This window comes from Euphorbia lathyris, chromosome 2, assembly GCF_963576675.1.
Source record: "Euphorbia lathyris chromosome 2, ddEupLath1.1, whole genome shotgun sequence".
Lineage (NCBI taxonomy): Eukaryota > Viridiplantae > Streptophyta > Magnoliopsida > Malpighiales > Euphorbiaceae > Euphorbia > Euphorbia lathyris.
This window is the reverse complement of record NC_088911.1, coordinates 136,498,538-136,523,894: the sequence shown is the minus strand read 5'-3', so window position 1 is coordinate 136,523,894 and position 25,357 is coordinate 136,498,538.

Here is a 25,357-nt window from a genome sequence, read left to right as displayed (position 1 = left end):
CAAAGACCCATTTATGTCCCACTGGTTTTACACCTTTAGGTGTACGGACTACAGGTCCAAATACTTCTCTCTTTGCAAGAGATTTCAATTATGTCTCAATTGCTTCTTTCCATTTTGGCCAATCATTACTTTGTGTACACTCCTCAATGGATTTTGGTTCATGATCCTCATTTTTATCCATAACATCAACTGCTACATTGCATGCAAAAATTTCATCGACGTCGATTTTATTTCGATTCCATTTTATTCCAGACATGACATAATTAATAGAGATCTCTTCATTCTCAGGTACCTGAATTTCTTTCTTTGTCATGTTTATAGTCTCTTCAGAAGATCCTTCATTGTTCTTTGGTTCCTCGGAAAGGCCATTGTCAATTTCTGCTCCTTTTCTTTTTCGAGGATTCTTATCTTTGGAACCGATAGGTCTACCACGCTTCATGCGTGTGTGAGACTCATTAGCAGTTGGATGTTGTCCTTCAGGGACTTCAATTATATATGGAGCATTTATAGCTGGAATATGTGATTTGGTCACTCTCTTTGGGTCAGAAAATGCGTCTGGCAATTGATTCGCTAAGTTTTGTAAATGAATTATCTTTTGAACTTCTATTTCACATTCTTTAGTACGAGGATCAAAATGAGACAGAGATAATTCATTCCAACTAATTTCTTTTTCCAACTGTTTCTTTTCTCCCCCTAATGTTGGAAAAACTGACTCATTAAAATGACAGTCAGCAAATCGAGCCTTAAATAGATTTCCAGTAGCTGGCTCTAGATACTTAATGATTGATGGGGATTCAAAACCAACATATATTCCCATCCTCCTTTGAGGACCCATCTTAGTGCGTTGTGGTGGAGCAATTGGAACATATACCGCACATCCAAAAACTTTCAAATGAGAAATATTTGGTTCCTGACCAAGAACCAATTATGATGGGGAGAATTGTTGATTACTCATTGGCCTGATGCGAATTAATGCTGCTGCATGTAATATAGCATGTCCCCAAGCTGATATTGGAAGTTTGGACTTCATAAGTAATGGTCTAGCAATCAACTGCAAACGTTTGATTAACGATTCAGCTAGACCATTTTGTGTATGAACATGAGCTACATGATGTTCAACATTTATCCCAATGGACATACAATAATCATTAAAAGCTTGTGAAGTGAATTCACCAGCATTATCGAGGCGAATTGCCTTCAAAGGAAAATCTGGAAAATGTGCTCTTAATCTAATTAATTGAGCAAGTAATCTCGCAAACGCCAGGTTGCGAGTTGATAATAGGGAGACGTGTGACCATCTAGTCGAGGCATCGATTAAAACCATAAAATATCTAAATGATCCACACGGTGGGTGAATTGGCCCACAAATATCTCCTTGTAAGCGTTCCAGAAAATTGATTGATTCATGTATAACTTTGGCTGGTGAAGGCCTAATTATTAATTTTCCTTGTGAGCAAGCAGCGCATGTAAAATCATTAGGAAGAATCTGTTGGTTCTTCAATGAATGTCCACATGAATTTTTGATTATTTTTCGCATCATTATTGAACCCCGGATGGCCTAATCGGTCATGCCAAACAGTAACATTATCAGTAAACTTCTGGTTTACTATAGCATATGATTCAATTGTACTAATATTAGTGTAGTACAATCCAGTGGAGAATGCAGGTAATTTCTCAACAACATGTTTAGTGCCTTGGGTAATACTCGTGATTTGAAGGTATTCTACATTTCCTTCATTTATTGTCTCAATATGATATCCATTCTGACGGATATCTTTAAAACTCAATAAATTTCCTTGAGACTTGGGAGAGTATAATGCATCCATAATGTCAAATTTCGTTCCCATAGATATAATATATTTGCTCTTCCGGAGCCTTCAATAATCTTTGAACTACCCGATATAGTATTAACACAAGTTTCTTTCATTGTCAAATGAGAGAAATATTTCCTACTTCTCAGTATGGTATGAGTAGTTGCACTGTCTGCTAGACATAATTCTTCACTATCCATGTTCTGAACCAATAGTGCAACAAATTGAATAAGAACGATAGTGGCTAGGATCGTCTACGATTGATGGGAGGCGTGCTCAGACGGCTAGGGTTTCGTCTACGATTGATGGGAGGCGTGCTCAGATGGCTAGGGTTTCGTGCTGATAACGTGTTGTAAATGTGTGTATCTTATTACTTATGGGTGTAACATATATATAGATGTAACAGGAGTATAATGGCCATCCATTACATTATTTGTAACAGTATATGATTAATAGTTATTTAAAAAAAATTCATGTGAGCTCACTAATTTATAGATGGATGTTTGTGGTTATTTTTTATTATAAAGAGTATAGGGCTGGTTTTTTTTATTTATATAACAAAAAGACTTTTAGATTGACATTACCAATTTGACTGTTAATGACCTAAAAATAGAAACGTCCAAGAATTAAATTTTTTCAGTACCATATTTAGTACCATAGAACCATTTTTTAAATTTTTCAAAATCATCATTTTTAGAATTATCTCTTTAAACGTTAACTTTCTCTCTCCTAATCAAACAACACGTAAATGACTTCAAAACTAAAAAGTTGAAGAGTTAAAGTTGCTTAGAATATCATCAATTCTTGGAATTTTCTATTTAGAAATTCATCAACGGTTAAATTGACAATATTAACCTAAAGGTCTTTGATTTGTAAATAGAAAAAAACCTCAGTCCTCTCTTTTTAATAAAACAAAAACCCACCGATCTACAAATTAACGAAACCACGTTATTCTTTTTGAAATTACGCTAAGATTAAATACCTGCAAAAAGAAAGCTTCTCCACATCCACAAGAACTGCAACGAACCAATTTTGTACGAGGTAGAGTTGGTTCCGTTGGTTCCGCGAAGACTTGGGTGTATTTTGTAACAGGGTGGTAAACTTCCTTTCTGTACACACAATTACTACGAGCAACCTCCTGAGATGTTAATTTTAATTATCAACCGTTAATTTTTAGAAGTAGACATGTTTACGGGTTGGGTAGCCACCAGCCAGTCCTGACCCGCGTTCAATCAGCTGGGGGCTTGACCATAGAATAATAATAGTGGCTCGCTAGACTAACTTTATAAAAATAAGTAGATTAGCGCAATTTTGCACAATCTATTAATATTATACCGTAGACTCTGTTTGTGTAGTCACCATTAAGTCTAGACTTATTATAAGATCTAAACCTTAAGATGATTTTTAATTTCCAATCTAGGGTTCTATTTTAGATTCAAAGCATCCTAAGGCTTATATTTAATCAGCCTAGATCTTATGATGAATGATCAAATTCACATGGTCATCACAGTCCATGTGAACGCAACTCTTTGTCTTACATAATTAACAAAAAAAAGGGTTAATTTTAAATAAATGTCATGTGTTTCATATTTTTGCAGATTGGTACATGTGGTTTTTTTTGTTACAAACCGAACCTTATGGTTTCCAAAATTTTCATTTTTTGTTGCCTTTGCCAAATTTGGCCGATAACGACTCAAAAATAAAAAATTTCAAGAACTAAAGGGTATTTTAAGAAACTTTAATTATTCAACTTTTTAGATTTGAAGTTATTTAAGTGTTGTTTTTATTATGAGAGAGAAAGTTAATTTTTATAGAGAAAACTCCAAAATGATGATTTTGAAAAATTAAAAATGTGTTTCCATAGTAAATATGATACTAAACAACTTTAATTCTTGAAATTTTCGTTTTGAGATCGTTACCAGTCAATAAGAAAAGTTAATTTTGCAAACCACAAGGTTCAGTTTGTAATAAAAAAAACTATAGGTACCGATTTATAAAGACGTGAAACCATGTTAAATTTATTTGAAATTAATTTGAAATTAACCCCCAAAAAAACATAATTGTGCTACTCTTTGATGAATACCTGGTGGTCGCAGCTTCTACATGCATAAAGAAGTATTTTTTGCTTTTTGTCTTCCTTCGGGCAGAGAATGTTCCGACTAGAAAATGTATAATATATTAATACAGTAAAACCTTTTTAAAATATATAATGAGTGTAATATAATAAAATCTTTATAAATTAATATTCGATAAATTAATAATCTTTTTAAAATAATAATTTCTTTTGACCCCAATTTGGACCAGATCACTAATTTTATACTCGATAAATTAATAACCTAATAAAATTTCATGATTCCAATATTATTAATTTATATTGGTTTTACTGTAATAATATTTTCAAATAAAAGTCATCAAATTATAGAATACATAATACATAAGGTTATTTATCCACTATAAATGATTTATTTTCCCATAATAAATTGTGTATAACAAGAATTAAACACTTAAATGGTTATGTTGATAATACAATTTTCAAATTTTCTATAAATTATAGAAGATTATGACGAGTTGACTTGACATGATCAATTTGTTTAATAAGAATCAATTTTTATCTGAACCACTAAGCACATCAACTTGATTTACGAGTTACATAAATCATATTATTGTATCATAAAGTAGCAATGCAAACACGAATTATAACATCATAAATATGAAATATTGGAGAAGAGAAAAAGACTAACCAATCCGGGCAAAACTTGAACGTACTCATAAATATTGGAGAAGAGAAAAAGACTAACCAATCCGGGCAAAACTTGAACGTACTCATTCTTAAAACGGCTTATATTCTTTCTTATTCAAATTGTTTATTTCAAGTTTGGATATGTATTCACCTGTTTTAATTAACAGATTCAATGTTAGAACATTATATTCTAAATAGATTGTACAGGTTGCAAAACTTGCTATTAAAATTGATTGAAATTCTTTTAAGTTAGTATGAACTGTAGAGATTATACTAGTCCAAAGCTCGTATGATGCACGGGTTATAAATTTTTTACGTAATTTTAATAATCTAATTTAAAAAAACCCTTTAAATTGACCATTGATGAAGAACAAAATAATAATTTTATTAAATTGAAGAAAAACTATAAAATCACAATAATGACCATTGATGAAGAACAAAAATTATAAAATCACAATAAATTGAATAAAATAAAGGGTAAATTACAAAAGTGGGTCAAATGGGAGGCCCATTTACATTTTAAGACCCATTATCAACCAACTTACATATATAGACTATGCCCTTAAAACTTTCTGGAAATGCCCTTCATATATATATTAGAACTTTTGCATTTCACCCCTAAACCATTCGCGAAACTTGAACGACGAACACCAAAAATCTCGAACGACGAACATCTTCAACACCTCCAATCTTTACATTTCTTCTTCCAGCGACTTCCAACCGATTCCAATGGCAAGAACCGGCAAGAAGGTATGTTATTTTGTGATTTCTGATTAGGTTTTAACGCTTCTATTCCTATACTACGGTGATTTTACTTCTCATGCGATTTAGAAGTAGGGTTTGCAAATTTATTGTGTTTTTTCGTTGGTTCATAGCTTCGTTTTGTTATAATGATACTTAGAAATAGTTAAAATCAGTTGTGGGGACCAAATTTTACAGAATCGACCAGTTCGCGAATATGAGTTTACTTCGCGAAGATCAAAATCTGCGAAGTAAACTCATGTCCACGAAGCAGGCGATGCATATGCTATTGTTCCGCATATGCGAAGTCGCGAATGCGCTTGTCAGTTCGCGAATGTCATATTCGCGAAGTGAGTATTTACTTGACTAATTTGATATACTTTATGATTTGGAAGGGTGATCATTCTAACTCTAATTCCAAAAAGAGGAAGAGGACATCAAAGACACTTAAGAAGAGTATCAAAGACACGTTTAGGTACCCCTACGCCTATGATACGAGAGCTACTATCACAGTTCGTTCTGATGCTGAGGTGATGAAGAAAGTGAAACAAAGATTATCCACAGTGCAGTTGGCCATGTTCAGGAAAACATGTTTTGGGCATTTGGTGGACTTCGAAGTGTATTCGTTGTCCTCTCCTCTATGCCATGGGGTTCTTACAATGGAGATCAATCCGAAAGAGGGTAAATCCGGAGAAATGTGGTTCCAAATCATTGGTGTTGAAGTGAAATTTGGTCAGCGTGAATTCGCACTCGTAACCGGATTGAGACTAGGTGATCCGTTACCAATTTTTAAACGGATGAGCAATTATAAAAGGGAAAACAGATTGAGGAATCTCTATTTTGGAGGTAGAGAGAGCATAAATCACAAAGATATATTCGATACCTTCTTAGAGACTAATTGGGAAAAAAAATAACGATGATGCGGTGGCAATGGCTATGTTGTTCGTTATACACAGGTTCCTACTCACAACTGATGCAGTGAAAAAGGTTGATGACAATATCATCAACCTAACTGATTTCCCGACTGTATTTAACTCGTTTCCATGGGGTGTGCCTGCTTGGAATGAGCTGTACAAGATGATGGGACGTGGGATCCCAGGAAGGAAGAAGGCATTTGACACGTACAACGCGGAAGAAGGAAAGAAGAAGGTCGTCCCATATCAGCTTCATAGATTAGCACAAGTGTTGTCCTAAGATTAGACTCTCGCAAGTGCACTAGATACAAGTAATAAAGTGATAAGTTAAGTATCGTCTCCACAGGGATTGAGATTCAAATGTACATCATAAATTGTTGCTAAACAGCGTGTGTGTGTGTCGAACAAGCTTTCTCCTTTTTAAGTTGATTGTGTGATGTTGGTTTCGTAAGATGTAAGAGGGCTGATGCAGTAAGAAATAAGACAACTTGGTAATGATTTAGAAAATAGAACAGGCTCGACACTGCCGAACAGGTGTGCAAAGCCTTACAACATTCCAATGAATACAAGATAATGCCAATGAAGCCAAAGTATCAGTTTTGACGTGAGCTTGAGTCAACTGTCGTGTGTTCTCAAGCTCCTAAGAGTTACTAGAACCTTTAGCCTCCTAAAGATACGTTCTTTCTTGCATTAAGAACAAAACTGCATTTCTAATTAAGAAAACCTGTTAGGCATGAAATTGACTTAGTTTAACATAGTATTTATAAGGGAATTGGGTGTGTTATTATGTCATGTGGTAAGAAATAAGGACTAATTACTATCCTTGTGCAGATAAGCAAAGAGAAATGCTAAACTCGCTGGAAACAGCTTGTTTTGCTAAAGCCAAGAGGAGTGGAGCTTTACTTGTATCCAGCGGTCAAACGCCGGATTTTTCCAATGACGGACAGCGACAGATCATGGTGACAGTGGCAGGGAAAGCGGCAGAGCGGCAGGTGAAAGTGTGTGGCGATGGGATTGCCTAAAGAAGCAAGATGACTTGAAGTTTCACCCCCTTGAGTGTTCAAGGGTTAATCTAAAGTTAATCATTCTAGTTTATTTTAATTTTAGTTGGTAGTTGACTTATTTTGTAGAAAAGGTACGAAATGTTGTACCTATTTTGGCTCTGTCTTTCCCTTTAAATAGGTAAAGCAGAGATTAGTTTAGTACTTCAGATTTCTTTTATTATTTTGAAAGTAAGATAGAATAGCAAAAAGAAGAGAACTCCCATGGAGTCTCAAGTTGTATCAAGAATCCTTTTCTGCTCACTGCTTGATATGAGTGAGTAGTCCTTTTGAACGGGCACGGCCTGGCCGGCCCGGTGATGTAAGTGTTACAATGTTTTTATGAATATTTAGTATTTTGCCAATATTGTGGTCAATGAGGGTTTAACTTTCTTACTCAAGCATGTATGTATGTGTTAGATGAATGATAGGAAACTGCTTTCATCTTCACCGATATCTCTATTGAGATCCCAACTTCGAAGTTGACAAGTTAGAAGGTTGTGTCAAGGGTTTTCTCATCTAGAAATGCAGTTTTGTTCTTAATGCTAGAAAGAACGTATCTTTAGGACGCTAAAGATGTTAGTAAATATTAGGAGTTTGAGAACACACGACAGTTGACTCAAACTCACTTCAAAACTGAAACTTTGGCTTCATTGGCATTGTCTTGTATTCATGGAATGTAGTAAGACGTAGCACACCGTGTTCGGCTATGTCGAGCCTGTTCTATTCTCTAAAATCTTTACAAAGTTATTTCATTTTTTTGTTTCATCAGTCTGCCTAAATTATTAAGTATCCAACATCAAACAATCAACCATAAAGGAAGACACTGTTGTGACACACACTGTTTAGCAACGATTTCTAATATTGATTTGAATCACAATCCCTGTGGAGACGATACTCACTTATCACTTTATTACTTGTATCTAGTGCACTTGCTAGAGTCTAAAAAGAAGACAACAAGTTTTTGGCGCCGTTGCCGGGGATTGAGAGCAACAAATTTATAGCTGAAATTTCTGTAAAACAGGGTGTTTTTAATCTGTGTGTTAAGGCGTGCAGGAACAAAGAAGTTAATTACCTGTTTATGCGTAGAGTTGCACCTCCTGTTTTTCCTATCGATCTCGAATTAGAGAGAACGTGTAGACGAAACAGAGCGGGAGCTCGACGTGCTAGACAGAGAGAAAGGCAAAGAGAAAGAAGAATGGCTGGAAGGGAAGGCCCAGAACCAAGAAGAAGAAGGAGAAAACAATAACCCTCCTGTTATGAGAATCAGAGACTACTCTAGACCAACTACCGAGGGACACTCATCGTGCATCGTGTTGCCCAACGAGGGGAACAACATGTTCGAAGTGAAAGGGTCCATGATACAGATGATCCAGGCCTCAGTACAATTTAATGGGTTTCAATCTGAAGATCCAAATGGGCATCTTCAAGAATTCATCACATTGTGCAACACATTCAGGTCGAACAGGGGTGTCTCTGATGACGTGATCAGATTGAAGCTGTTTCCTTTTTCCCTAAGGGATAAAACGAAAACCTGGCTGCAAAATTTGCAGCCGGGAACGATCACGAGTTGGGAAGAGATGGCAACAGCTTTTCTGATGAAGTATTTTCCACCTCGACAAGCCATCAAGCTACGAAATAAAGTGTCACGCTTCATACAAGACGAAGATGAGTCGCTGGCTGAAGCATGGGAAAGGTACAAGGAGCTGCTCAGAAGGGTGCCAAACCATGGTATCCCTATGTGGATGCAAATGCAAAACTTTTACAATGGCGCGACCAACGTTTACAAAATCCAGATTGAATCTATCGCGAATGGTAACCCCAAAGATCTAGAACCACAAGCTTTATATGACCTAATAGAGAAAGTGGTCAGCACGAGTTACAACTGGCACTCGTCCAGAAGTGAAGGGAAAAGGACAGGAAACGAGGATGTCGTGTCAAAATTGACAAGCCAAGTAGAACAGCTCACTCGACAGCTGGGAAAGATAAATGTCTCGTCCATTCACAATGAACCGCCATTCAATGAACCGCCATTTAATGATAGTTGTGGTTTTTGCGGAGGAGCTCATTTCAATATCAACTGTCCCGGAGTTAAGCAAGGAAAAGGCACACGGGCTGAATTCGACTACGCAGGGTACAATCAGAGGGACCAGCCTAACCGTTATTCTAACACTTACAACTCTGAAACCAGGAACCATCCAAATTTTGGATGGACAGGCCAACCGGACCAGCTGGGACCATCACTGTATCAGGATCAGCCTAGGTATCAATGTTGAGCGATTTTCGCAAGTGCACGGTATACACTTGTAGTAATAAAAGATATCGATCCCACAGGGAACATTTTTTAACAAAACTTATTTATAATCGGTTGAATTTTACTTTTAAAGGTTTATAATATGGAAAAATCGTTTAATCGGTTTTGGTTTTGAAATTGCTAGAATGAGAATTAGATTAGAGTATGAAAACGTTAGAAAATATTCTGATTTGAGAATGAATTTGCAAAACAGGAGCGTTTAGTACTTTTTAGAAAAGTAAACTAATGTATTCGTTTGCATTAAGCAAAGAAACAACTTTAAACTTTGTACGAATTATAAAGATGAAATAAATGACGGAACCTCTAATTAATTGGCTTTGAACGCGACAAAACCCTTTCGGGATAGTTGCCCTTAATCAAATTAAAACTCTTTCGAGATGATAATTTGCCTAAGTGTTCAACAAAGTTTCCTTGTAAAGATTTGAATTAAATACGTTTTAATGAAAACACCAGCAGTCACTTTAGTGGATTGGTTACCACAAGTGCTGCATAACGATCTATCGAATAGAACAGACTTTATTAGATGAAATGTAAATTGATACAAGTTTACAGAGAACATGGAGCATTGAATTCTTCGACGGCGTGCAAGTGAATGGGTTGATCAATCCTTTCCTTGGGTTTCGTTAGAGTTTGTCAGGCTCAGGGGCGAATCCTCTCCTCAATCTTCTCACTGTAACTTCATAATAGGGATACGGTCGGCCTCTACCAAAATGAAAACTAAACTGGAATAATGTCTAAACATTACTGAATTTTGTTATTAATTTGTAAACAATGTGTGTACAGCATATTGCTTTGAACAGAAATGAACTTCTAATCTTTGAATCACTTGATTCGGAATTTCTGCATAAATTCTACACTAATTCTTTCTTCTATACATATCACATATATCTTTCAACTCTCCATCAACTCTTTATTTATAGATGTTGAAGAGTCTTGATTGAAATGTCGTGTCCATTGTGAAGGATCGTGTCCGCTGCGGAAGGACGTCTTTATCCACTCGAACAGTCGTGTTTTGTTGAAAACGAAAGTGTGCAAAATGGCTTCCAAATCTCCTGCTCATACCGAGATTTCTCAAATTCACTACCGTGAATGGGGAAGCATCAAGTTGAGCTTCGGACGAAGGGAAGAAGTGGATGAAGGCGCGTGTCGTGACCGTGAAAGAGGGGGGCCGCGGTCGCGGCACGGAGCTTTTTCTGAATTTCTGCTCTCATTCGTGTCCTCGACTTGGCGTTATTAATTTTCGGCGTATTCGACTCCTTTTGTAGGGCTTTTCTTCTATTTTTGAGCTATTTTTACTCCTATTTGGATTTTACCAAATATTTATGTACCTTGCATGAAAGAAACATATTCGAGAGTAAAAGTATTCTAAATAGGTATAAATAGCATAAATTCGTAGCAATATTGATGTAATTATTAATGATATTTTAGGTATATTTTGGGCTTAACAAATCTCCACACTTAATCTTTTGCTAGTCCCGAGCAAAATTTCATTGAATTTATTCTCTAACTAATCTCTTTATGAAAATAAAACATATATCTATGTATTACCTTTTAAATTAGTTAAGCCGAAAAGACTAACTTCGCATGGCAAATGTATACGCAAAATATCAAACTAACTTAGTATAATATACGATATATCATTCGTCTTGTATTTGCAATTTTAAATTGAAGTATTCGGGACAATGTATAAGCACGCATGTTATTGAGTCTTTCATCTCAAGGCATTTCAAAGCACTAAATTTCCTTTCCCAAACCTAAACTAATATATAAGATATATTAAAATGAATAAGTACTTGTTTTTATTTGCTTGGTTACGCCCGAAATAAGGGTGGTTTCAACCGTAACCTTATACGTATTTTATTATTACTTTTTTTCTTTTTGTGTTTGCTTAAGAGGTACCGACCATGCCATGGGTGGACGCAATCGTTACTTTAAACTTATACACGCTTGTTTTTATTATTTAAACGTTCCTTCCATACCTCGATTGTGATAAGGGTGGTCGCAACCGTGGCCAAAAGTAAACGGTACTTAATTTTCTTCTCTTTCATACCTCGATTGTGATAAAATTGGTCTCAATCGTGGCCAAAAGTTAAGAATTCAACTAATCAATTAATTAACATGAATTATAAAATTGTAAGTTGGGAAAAAAAATAGCACATTCATCCTATATTGATTTAAAATTCAACATGTATTATGGCTAAAGTTTCCTTAAAAACTCCAATTGGTGTTAATGTAAGATGAAATCAAACCGAGCTAAAAAATTTGTTAGTTCAATTTAATGCCTATAAACCTAATTGAAAATTTAAAATAAGATTTATTGTATCATGAATTGCATGATATAAAATAGAGATTGAAATAAAGAATTTATTAACTTAATTATATTCACTCGAGACAATTTTTATACTTAAAATCGTATCGGAGATTTGTGAAAATTTTTGAAATATTACCCGTATAGAAATATTATTTCTATTGATAATGATAACCTAAACAAATAATCATATTAACTTATGAAAATGTTAAGTTATTGTGAAAAATGTTTTGCAATATATATATGTGTTGCATTTGCATGAATATCATTCGTTGCATTTGTTCGTATTTGTGTAGAAATTGATATATGAATGTCTCCCCCCACACTTAAAGTGGACCATGTCCTCATTGGTGCAAAAATAATGGAGAAAACATAAAATACAAAACAAAGATTGAAATTGAGCAAATTAATCATTCAACATAAAATTAAAAATTGTACCAAACATAAGAAAATGAAAAGTGTACCAAATTATAACAAGATAAAAATAAAATGAAAGGAAAACAACCTAAGCGTGAGGTGGTGAATCCGGAGGTGTTGGCGACGTCTCCACATTGCGGCGTCGGAAAAAGGAAAGCATCCGATGCCGAGTCGATCTATGCTCACGCCTCAAAAGGTTGAGGTTGTCATTCATCACGATATTGTTTTCAACCAAATCATCAATGCGTAGATTCATGGAGCGATTGTTGGAATTGATTTGGTTCAAAATCCTCCTCAAATCTACCGGATCATCCTCCGCATGAGGTGCTTGGGGTTGTGCTTGAGCCGGTGGTGCATCCTCCTCTCCTTCCGCATCTCTGCCGCCTTCGGTACCTACAAATTGAGAACTTGAAGCGCCACCACCCATAAAAATAGAGGTGATGTGAGGTTTGTGTAAGAGGTAGGTTTATATAGGGATGTAGAAGTAGGTGAATAGGTAGAATAGGAATAGGAATAGGCAAAAATAGGTAGCAAAATCGGAATGGATAGGGCAAGTTTAGCGTGTGTCGCGGCCGCGGCACGCGAATTTCAGGCGATTCCGCCCTGAAATTATGCCAAAAACTCTGCTCATACCGAGAATTAATAAATTCTCGGTAGAGAATGGGTAAATATGCCTATTTAGGTGCCTTTTGTCATGGTTTGTGCATTTATTTATTGTGGAATGGTTCCTGAATTTAAAATGAAATGTTCATGAACTTTAAAAACTTAAATAAATGTCATTAATGCCAAGGAAAACCAAAGGTGTAACTTTAATAAATAAAATTAAAGAGTAATAAAGTGGTTTATAAGGAATTAATGAAACTTAAATGGTTATTTATGCATATAAGTTAAAAGAACCATATTAAATGCATTATAAATGCATATTAATACATATTTAATACATGAATTGATTTGATTAAATCATAACTTAATTCATTGAAAATAAATTGAGTTATAAATAAAATTAAATCTAGATAAACGTGTGGAATCATAATAAAAATAAACGTATTAGTTCATGTGAATGTTGTGTAATGTTAATTTTGAGTAAGAATATATAGAGATGACCCATATAAAATATGTTAAGTATAGATATTGGATCAAATCAATAAGGTTAATAAAATTAAGAATTGAACTAAATAACATTTTTATTATATAAACATATGTACAAATAATGAAAAAACAAACCAATAGTCAAAAACAAAACAAAATATATATACAAAAACAACAATGAAAAACGTAAACTATTCTACATATTCATCCCTATCTATTGGGATATCTCTGGCCTTAATACGATCAATTTGAAACTGCACGAAAGTCACACGTTCCGGTGCAGACAAAAATGCAGGCCCTGCCCGAAAGACACGTTTCACAAGTCCTTCGTGCTCGAGAAATTCATAGTCAATTGTCGGGAAGAATTCATCATCACTCCAGGGAACATCAATTGTACCCTTTGAACCGAGAATTATCCCACAGATTATATTGCCGAACCCAATCTTCTTATCTTTGGATCGAGAAGCGGCGACAAGACCTTCCATCAGAATTTTGGAAGAATCCACTGCATTGCCCTGGAATATATCTCCAAGAACATATAAATCTGTGTCACGGACCACACTACTGAATATGCGCCCGAACAAACTGTGGCAGAGAAATTTGTGTAGATACAGCATGGAGTTGGAGCGAAAAAAGTGATTATAGGCGAGTTTTGAATTGAATCGCCAGAATCCTGTGAGCATTCTCCAAATGTCCGAAGATGTCATGTCTCGCCCAGGATGACGTTTGATTATATCCCTTGGGGGAAAACCAAACCAAGCATGCAACTCGGGATAGCCGAAAGTGAAGATTTCGCCGTCTCGACGAAAACTGAGACGTACTCGTCGTTTATTAGTGAAACGAACGGTACAAAAAAATTCTATAATCCAATCACCTATGATTGGAAAACGCATTTTGGCAAATTTGGTCCACCCTAGGCATTCCATGTAGCGATGCATGTCATCACTGATTCCAAGTTGGTTGTTAAGGAATTCATCCATATACAACATTCCGGTGAAGAATGTGTAACGGAGATTCCAATAACGCCTACCTTCATCATGGTTGAAGATAGGAAAAAACGCCCCATATCGCTTGGATAGGTCAGGGCGTTTGTTGATTGAGGCAGCTAGGGTTGGTTTTGTATTTGGTAGGCATAGTGCAAAGTGTATGTTACTTTTAGCGAAGAACGGTGTTTGTGAAGAAAAATAAGAGTTCTGACAAAAATGAAAATGAAATGTAACAGAACCTGCATCCTCAATGATTAATTTATAAGAGTTTAGGATAAAAAGAGGTGTTGTTTGAACCATGAAAAGGTATAATTTTTACCTTTCTGGAATGAAGAAACTTAATGTTTCAATTGCCAAGAGGTTTGTCGAAAGGGTGAGAGTGTTTCAGGCCTAATAGTGCAGGAAATACGCGTGTCGCGACCGCGAATGGCAAAGCCGCGGTCGCGACACGCTGATTTCCTTGTGGAAATCAGGCATCAAAGCCACTTCCTGATTCATGGTAGAGAATTTAAATATTCTCGGTATGAACAGAGAAATACGAACCTGTTTGTGACATTCTTAAATGAAGGGATTCTCGGCAGGGAATTCTAAATTCTCGGCAGAGAATTGCCTGAAACTTCAAATTCATCTTAATTTCCTAAAAATCAAACCTAAAATCATGAAATATAAATATTTTATGTATTTAAATCACCACATAAAATCATCTAATCATAAAAATGGCATTTTGAAAATAAAATAAAATAAACAAAAACATAAGAAAAACAAAATAAACTGTGCAAGAAAAACTGAGTAATTTATACGTCAGATAATCTTGTTGCGAACGGAATTTCAATTTGTGAAATATTTTCGTAATAGATTTTACATCGATTACCATTAACTTTGAATCGAACTCCGTTAGGACCTTCCAGTTCCAAAGAACCATAATCGAATGTTTTGACGACTAAATATGGTCCTAACCATCTGGACTTAAGTTTTCCTGAAAATAAACGAAGTCGTGAATGAAATAAAAGCACTTTATCCCCAACATTAAAGTGTTTGACTTTAATTTTGGCATCGTGCCATTTCTTCACTTTTTCTTTATAAATCTTTGCATTTTCATAAGATAGATGACGTAACTCATCTAACTCATTCAAATTGAGCAAACATTTCTTACCTGCTTGATGTAAATCGAAATTAAGTTCTCTAATAGCCCAATAGGCTTTATGTTCTAATTCGACTGGCAAATGACATGTCTTACCATATACTAAGCGGTAAGGAGTCATTCCTATTGGTGTTTTAAATGCAGTACGGTACGCCCATAACGCATTATTGAGTTTAGAAGACCAATCTTTTCTTGTGGATGAAACTGTTTTTTCGAGAATCCATTTGAGTTCTCTATTTGATATCTTAGCCTGACCATTTAACTGAGGATGGTATGGCGTTGATACGTGGTGGCGTACTCCATATTTTTTCATAAGAGTTTCAAAACTCTTGTTTATAAAATGAGTACCTCCATCACTAACGATAATTCTTGGACAACCAAATCTACAAAATATATCGTCAAGAAAATTAATGACAACTTTAGAATCATTCGTCGGGGTTGCAATTGCTTCAACCCACTTTGATACATAATCAACGACAACTAATATGTAAGTTTTACCATTAGAAGGGGGAAAGGGTCCCATGAAATCTATTCCCCACATATCGAAGATTTCAACTTCTAATATGGTTGTGAGGGGCATCTCATCTTTCCTTCCTAGATTTCCTGTTCTTTGGCACTTATCACAACGAGTAATAAATGAACGGACATCTTTAAACATCGTAGGCCAAAAGAAACCGCTTTCAAATATTCTAGCAGCTGTTTTGTTAACTCCATTATGTCCTCCATAAGAGCTAGAATGGCATTCTGACATTATGGATTCGTACTCGTTTTCACCAACGCATCTCCTAATTATCCCATCACCACAAGTCTTGAACAGAAAAGGATCCTCCCAAAAATATTGTTTAATATCGAAGAAGAATTTCTTCTTTTGTTGGAAATCTAATCCTTCCGGGACAATATTGGCTGCAAGATAATTAGCAATATCTGCATACCAAGGTGACATGACACTTTTTATTTGATAGAGATGTTCATAAGGGAAATCATCTCGTATACCGACAGTTTCACCTATGGGACCGTTCTCATCTTCAAGTCTCGATAGATGATCGGCGACAAGGTTTTCTACTCCCTTTTTGTCTTTGATTTCTATATCAAATTCTTGCAATAATAAAACCCATCTAATTAGACGTGGTTTTGCATCTTTTTTAGCAAATAAATATCTTAATGCTGCATGATCGGTATAAATAATAACTTTTGAACCTAATAAATATGACCTAAACTTGTCACATGCAAAAACTACGGCTAACATTTCTTTTTCTGTTGTGGTGTAGTTTAATTGTGCACCAGACAGTGTGTGACTTGCATAATAAATGACATGAAGTTTCTTATCTTTCCTTTGACCTAAAACACATCCGACAGCTAAATCACTTGCGTCACACATAATTTCAAATGGTAAATCTCAATCGGGTTTAGCAATAATAGGTGCACTGACTAAAGCAGTTTTCAATGTTTCGAAAGCTTTAATGCATTCTTCATTAAAATCAAAGGTTGAATCTTTCATGAGTAAATTAGTAAGTGGTTTGGAAATTACAGAGAAATTCTTAATAAATCTTCTGTAAAAACCAGCATGTCCTAAGAATGATCTTACTCCCTTAACAGTAGTTGGAGGGGGTAATTTCTCTATTACTGAAGTTTTTGCTCTATCTATTTCTAATCCTTTTTCAGATATTTTGTGACCTAAAACAATTCCTTCGTCAACCATGAAGTGACATTTTTCCCAGTTTAATACCAAATTTGTTTCTTCACACCTAGACAAAACTTTATCCAAGTTTTCTAGGCAAGAATCAAAAGAATCTCCATAAACGGAAAAATCGTCCATAAAAACTTCCATGATATCTTCAATGAAATCATTAAAGATCGCAGTCATACAACGTTGGAATGTTGCAGGTGCGTTACATAAACCAAAGGGCATTCTTCTATATGCAAATGTTCCGTAAGGACATGTGAAGGTTGTTTTATCTTGGTCATCCGGGTAAATGTATATTTGAAAGAATTCGGAGTAACCATCTAAAAAGCAGTAGAAAGCATGACCAACTATCATTTTGATCATTTGATCAATGAAAGGAAGAGGAAAATGATCTTTCCTAGTTGCTTTATTTAGATTTCTATAATCTATTCGAATGGTTGACGACGTTCTTCAACAAAATTTGGAGAAACAATAAGATGCCATCAGAATGGAGGAAAAGTACCTTAATCCCTTTGTATAAGAACAAAGGCGATGTCCAAGATTGTGCCAACTATCGGGGAATCAAATTAATGAGTCACACTATGAAACTTTGGGAGCGAGTGATTGAACAAAGGCTAAGGAGGACGGTGAAGATCTCGGAAAACCAGTTTGGCTTTATGCCGGGAAGATCAACTATGGAAGCCATCCATCTAATGAGACAATTAATGGAGCACTATAGAAATAAGAAGAAAGACTTGCATATGGTTTTCATTGACTTGGAGAAAGCATATGATAAGGTACCAAGGGAAGTACTTTGGTGGGCCTTGATAAGGAAAGGCATTTCGCGAAAATATATTGACATCATAAAGGACATGTATGAGGGAGTATGCACGAGTGTACGTACTAGTGTTGGGAAGACTGAAGAGTTTCCTATTACGATTGGAGTGCATCAAGGTTCCGCACTAAGCCCATTTCTTTTTGCCATCGTTATGGATGAACTAACAAGTTCACTTCAAGATGGTATACCATGGTGCATGCTGTTTGCAGATGATATTGTGTTGGTTGAGGAGACGAAAGAAGGAGTGGAGATGAAGTTGGAACTATGGAGGCAAACTCTAGAATCTAGAGGCTTTAAGTTGAGTCGAAGTAAGACAAAATATTTGGAGTGTAAGTTTAGCGGCCGTAGGAGTAGGGAGGCAGGGACAATCATCCTAGATGGGAGAGTTGTTCAGGCCTCGGATTGCTTCCGGTATTTAGGATCTATTATCCAAACGGATGGAGAAGTAGATGGAGATGTTGCTCATAGGATTAAAGCTGGTTGGTCGAAGTGGAAGAGTGCTACGGGTTTCCTTTGTGATCCCGGCATGCCTAATAGATTGAAGGGAAAATTCTACCGGACGGCAATTAGACCAGCATTGTTATATGGTACGGAGTGTTGGGCAGTGAAACACTGCCACATCCATAAGATGTCGGTGGCGGAGATGCGTATGTTGAGATGGATGTGTGGTCACACGAGAAAGGACCGGGTGCGTAATGAAATAATTAGGACAAAAGTAGGGGTCACATCTATTGAGAATAAAATGAGAGAAACCCGACTAAGGTGGTTTGGCCATGTGAGACGTAGAGCGCTTGATGCGCCGGTTAGGAGAACCGAAGAGTGGCAAAGGGATGTAGTGGTGAGGGGTAGGGGAAGACCTAAACAAACTTGGAGGAGGGTGATCGAGAGTGATATGAGTTTATTGGGAATTGAGGAAAATATGGTAGTGGATAGGACGGAGTGGAGGGAGCGAATCTGTGTCGCTGACACGACTTGATTTTCACGGTTTTATATGATGGTTCATGTTAGCCGACCCCGAATCATTTTCGGGACTAAGGCTTTGTTGTTGTTGTTGTTGTTGTTGTTGTATACAAACCCTCCAACCAGTGGTGGTTTGTGTGGGTATTAATTCACCTTCTTCATTCCTTACAACTGTTATGCCTCCCTTTTTAGGTACACAATGGATTGGACTAACCCATTCACTATCCGAAATAGGATAGATGATTCCATTGTCTAGAAGTTTAGTAATCTCATTTTTTACCACTTCCTTCATGTTCAGATTTAGGCGTCTTTGCCTATCCGCTTTAGGTGGCTTATCTTCTTCTAAGTGAATCCTATGCATTACAATACTCGGATTAATACCTTTTAGGTCAGAAATTTGCCAACCCATGCTTCCTATCCTATTTCTAACAACTTGTTTCAATTTTTCTTCTTGAACTTGTGTTAATTTGTTATAGATAATTATAGGTAGAGAGTCGCCTTCGCCTAAGAAAGCGTACCTCAAATGACTTGGTAATTCCTTAAGTTCTAATTCAGGTGGAACTACAATCGAAGGCGAAACTGGTCCATCTTCTCGAATCAAAGGTTCTGGGTCCTTATCTTCTGGTTCCTCACTCATTATAGGTTCTATTATTTCTTCTTTCTGAACAATATCATTTACACATTCTTCAATTAAATCGAGTTTCATACAAGCGAAATCCTCCATAGGATATTTCATCGCTTGATTCATGTCAAACTCAATCTTATCATCTCCTATTCGTAAAACGGTCTACCAAAGATTAGCGAACAATTTACATCATAAGTATTTATAAGGGAATTGGGTGTGTTATTATGTCATGTGGTAAGAAATAAGGACTAATTACTGTCCTTGTGCAGATAAGCAAAGAGAAATGCTAAACTCGCTGGAAACAGCTTGTTTTGCTAAAGCTAAGAGGAGTGGAGCTTTACTTGTATCCAGCGGTCAAACGCCGGATTTTTCCAATGATGGACATCGACAGATCATGGTGACAGTGGCAGGGAAAGTGGCAGAGTGACAGGTGAAAGTGTGTGGCGATGGGATTGCCTAAAGAAGCAAGATGACTTGAAGTTTCACCCCCTTGAGTGTTCAAGGGTTAATCTAAAGTTAATCATTCTAGTTTATTTTAATTGTAGTTGGTAGTTGACTTATTTTGTAGAAAAGGTACGAAATGTTGTACTTATTTTGGCTCTGTCTTTCCCTTTAAATAGGTAAAGCAGAGATTAGTTTAGTACTTCGGATTTCTTTTAGTATTTTGAAAGTAAGATAGAATAGCAAAAAGAAGAGAACTCCCATGGAGTCTCAAGCTGTATCAAGAATCCTTTTCTGCTCACTGCTCGATATGAGTGAGTAGTCCTTTTGAACGGGCACGGCCTGGCCGACCCGGTGATGTAAGTGTTACAATGTTTTTATGAATATTTAGTATTTTGCCAATATTGTGGTCAATGAGGGTTTAACTTTCTTGCTCAAGCATGTATGTATGTGTTAGATGAATGATAGGACACTGCTTTCATCTTCACCGATATCTCTATTGATCTCCCAACTTCGAAGCTGACAAGTTAGAAGGTTGTGTCAAGGGTTTTCTCATCTAGAAATGTAGTTTTGTTCTTAATGCTAGAAAGAACGTATCTTTAGGATGCTAAAGATGTTAGTAAATCTTAGGAGTTTGAGAACACACGACAGTTGACTCAAACTCACTTCAAAACTGAAACTTTGGCTTCATTGGCATTGTCTTGTATTTATGGAATGTAGTAAGACGTAGCACACCGTGTCCGGCTATGTCAAATTGGAACGAGGGGCGATGAACGGTCATGATTTGAATTTAGAATTTATTGCCCCCTAGCCGTTCAATCTTATCGAGGAAAAACAGGTGGTATGAGTGCCTATGGGTATAGGAGTGGACGTTTCCACTTTTATTGATTTTTAATTTTTTTTTCTACCGCCCCAATTTCCATGATAAATCCTTCCCTACTAAACAGGTACAATTGTACTACCACACCCTTTGGAATGAGTTTTGGGTTTTACAATTGTGCCTGGCCAGAAGATACTCATCCAGAATCAAAATTCAACACATTTGACACTTTTTAACAAAATTAAAATAATTAAAATGCAAAGTTACTTGTGCTACAATTGGTGTTTGTAGCGGACACCCTGTTCTCGTGCTTTTACTGACTCGGGGGGTCCTGGAAATGAACGGTATCGATGTTCCTTGTGTGATCATTCTCTAAATATGGTTTTAATCTCTGCCCGTTCACCTTAAAAGGATCATCCCCGTACTTGAAAATCTCAACAGTTCCATGACTAAACACCTTATGCACCATATAAGGTCCCGTCCATCTTGACTTTAGCTTCCCAGGAAACAACCTGAGTCTTGAGTTGTACAGGAGGGCTCTCTGACCTTCTTGGAACGTTTTTGTCTGGAGTTTTCTATCATGCCACAGCTTAGTCTTGTTTTTGTAATTCACAGCATTCTCATATGAGAACAACCTGAATTCTTCCATGTTGCAGAGTTGAAGTCTTCTCTGATCTCCAACAGCCTGTTGCTCAAAATTTAAGAAAGTTAATGCCCAGAAGGCCCTGTGTTCCATTTCAACAGGAAGGTGACAAGATTTTCCGTATAATAATCTAAACGGAGACATTCCAATTGGTGTTTTATAGGCAGTCCTATATGCCCAAAGAGCATCGTCAAGCTTGTTCGCCCAGTCTCTCCTAGAATTACCAACAGTTTTCTCTAAAATTCTTTTGATTTCACGATTGGAAATCTCTACCTGTCCACTTGTTTGTGGATGGTAAGGTGTGGCAATTCTGTGAGAGACTCCAAGCTTTCCCATCAGCTTCTCGAATTTGGCATTGCAAAAGTGGGTTCCTTGGTCACTAATGATTGCTCATGGGACACCGAATCTGGCAAACAGCCTTTTCAGGAATTTTACTACCACACGAGCGTCATTGGTGGGACTAGCCATTGCTTCGACCCACTTGCTCACATAATCTGCAGCCACTAAGATGTATTTATTTCCTAAGGATGTAGGGAATGGTCCCATAAAATCTATGCCCCAGATGTCAAAAATTTCGCACACAACTATGTTGTTGAGGGGCATAGCATTCCGAGCCGAGATGTTGCCTATTCGCTGGCACTCATTACAAGTGCTAACGAACAGATGGGCATCTTTAAAAAGTGTTGGCCAGAAAAAACCTGATTGAAGAACCTTAGCCGCAGTTCTGCTAGCGCTATGGTGTCCTCCGGCTTCACGGTCATGACAGTGGCTTAGAACATCCTGTCCTTCTTCTTGCGATATACATCTCCGAATAATTTGATCCGCGCACAACCTGAAAAGATAAGGTTCATCCCAAAAGTAATATTTAATTTCAGCAAAAAAATTTCTCCTCTGATTAGTGGACAGTTTGTGAGGCTTGAGCGAACTTGCTAAGTAATTGGCAATATCGGCAAACCATGGCGCAGACTGTGCAGTGTATAGATGTTCGTCTGGAAACCTTTCAACAATATCTGGTTGTTCCTGACTGCCTTGGTGATCAATTCTTGACAAATGATCATCTGCGACATTCTCCGTTCCCTTTTTATCCTTTATTTCCAGATCAAACTCTTGAAGCAATAATAACCATCGGATCAGCCTCGGCTTAGCATCCTTTTTAGCGAACAAGTATCACAACGCAACGTGGTCTGTGTGAACAACAACCTTGGATAGAACTAAGTAAGGTCCGAATTTGTCGAAGGAATACACAACTGCAAGAAGTTCCTTCTCGGTAGTTATGTAGTTCTGTTGGGCCTCATTTAATGTCTTGCTTGCATAGTAAATGGGTCGGAACTTCTTCTCAATCCTTTGTCCAAGGACAGCTCCCACACAAGTATCGCTTGCGTCGCACATCATTTCAAAAGGTTGCTCCCAGTCCGGTCCTGCCAGTATAGGTGAGTTGATCAGCTTGGTTTTTAGGAGCTCAAAATCCTTTACGCAGTTTGCGTCAAAAGAGAATTCGCTTCCTTATGAAGTAAAGCCGACAAAGGAAGTGCAATCTTTGAAAAATCCTTGATGAACCTGCGATAAAACCATGCGTGCCCCAAAAAACTTCACACATCCTTTACATTGGTGGGCACAGCAAGCTTTTCTATCACCTCTACTTTAGCTTTGTCCACTTCCATCCCTTTTTCTAAAATTTTATGCCCAAGGACAATTCCTCCCGTGACCATGAAGTGGCATTTCTCCCAATTTAAGACCAAGTTAGTTTCCTTGCATCACACAAGCACAGCTTCGAGGTTGTTTAGACAACTATCAAAAGAGTTTCCATAAACCGAGAAGTCATCCATGAATATTTCAACGATTCGCTCCACCATGTCATGAAAAATGGACATCATGCATCACTGAAAAGTGGCAGGAGCATTGCACAGCCCGAACGGCATTCTTCTGTAAGCATAAGTCCCATATGGACATGTGAATGTTGTTTTCTCCTGGTCCTCGCAATGAATTGCGATCTGATTGTATCCTGAGTAACCATCGAGAAAGCAGTAGAAAGCATATCCTGCTAAACGCTCTAGCATCTGATCAATGAAGGGCAAAGGGAAATGATCCTTCCTCGTGGCTTCATTTAGCTTTCTGTAATCAACACAAACTCTCCACCCTGTAATCGTTCTTGTGGGCATTAACTCGTCTTTCTCGTTGAGAACTACTGTTGTTCCTCCCTTCTTTGGCACAATGTGAACAGGGCTTATCCACACACTATCAGATATTGGGTAAATAATGCCAGCATCGAGAAGCTTGAGCACTTCTTTTCTCACAACCTCCTTCATGTGGGGATTTAGCCTTCGTTGCGGTTGAACAGTCGGTCTGTGGTCCTTTTCCATCAGGATTCTGTGAACACAGACTGCCGGACTAATTCCTTTTATGTCATCAATTTTCCATGTGATTGCATTCTTGTTTCTTCGCAAGACCGCCATGAGTTGCGCCTTTTGATCAGGAGTTAATTTTGATGATATGATGACCGGACTTCCGCTGGGTGGTTCAAGGAATGCATACTCGAGGTGTGCGGGCAACGGTTTCAATTCCGGTTTAGTCACCGGCACAGTTGGTATCTCTGGTGGTTCTTGATGAGTAGGAACAGTAGGATCGAAAGGAGGTGCCGGTAAGCTGGATTCAATGGAACAGCCTGTTTCTTCGCATATGTTCACCTCTTCTCCCAATAAAGTTTCTAAAGTGTTCTGTTCCTGCAAAGTAGAAAGACTTTGAAAATCATCCAAGAAACAGCATGTGTCATCATTATTATTTGCACGTCTCATTGCCTCATTCATCTTAAAGATGACTTCTTCCCCATTAATTCGTAAAAATAATTGTCCCTCACCTACGTCTATCAATGCCTTTCCTGTGGCTAAGAATGGTCTACCTAGAATGATAGGAACATGCAAGTCTTCATCTATGTCCATTATAATGAAATCAACGGGCAAAATAAATTTCCCTACTTTGACTAGCACATCTTCCATAACCCCCCTAGGATAGCATACTGAACGATCAGCTAATTGAATAGACATTCGAGTAGGTTGGGGTTCTCCTAGTCCAAGTTTTGCATATACAGAATATGGCATGAGATTTATGCTAGCCCCTAAATCACACAGTGTATTTTCAATATTTAGCTTTCCAATTGAATAAGGAATCGAAAAACTCCCTGGATCTTTTAGCTTCTTGGGCAGTTGCTGCTTGTTTTGGATTATTGATGAACAATCTCTGTTGAGTCGTATCATGGAAATGTTGTCCAGTTTCTTTTTGTTCGATAGGATGTCTTTGAGGAATTTGGCTTATGTCGGCATCTGTGCCAATGCTTCCACAAAAGGAATGTTAGATGTGTAACTTCCTTAAGGTATCCAACACCTTCGAATTCTGCTCTTCCAACTTCTTGTTGATTAGACGCGTAGGATACGGCACAGGTGGAACATACGGCGGTGGTTTATATGTTCTTTCCTCCTCCTCTTGACCTGGCTTGCTTGCTTGGTTAGCCTTCCTTGTTTCTTCATTACTAGGAACAGTCTGTTCCTGTTCCCCTTCAGCTTCTTTGGACGTTCCTGCACACTCAGCATTCTTATCAGTCAAAACAACTGGTTGAGTTTCCTTACCAGACCTTAGGGTGATTGCCATGGCGTCGCCTTTAGGATTTGGCTCTGTGTTGCTTGGCATTATTCCCTTTCCTTTTGATGTGGATGTGGCTATCTGGTGAACTTGTGTCTCCAGATTCTTGATCGACGCCTGCGTCTGTTTCATGAACTGCATCATCATTGTTTTCATATCTAGTTCGACATCTTCCTTTTGTGGCACAGGTTGCTTGTATTGCTGCTGAGGTTGTCTTTGGTAATGTCCTCCTT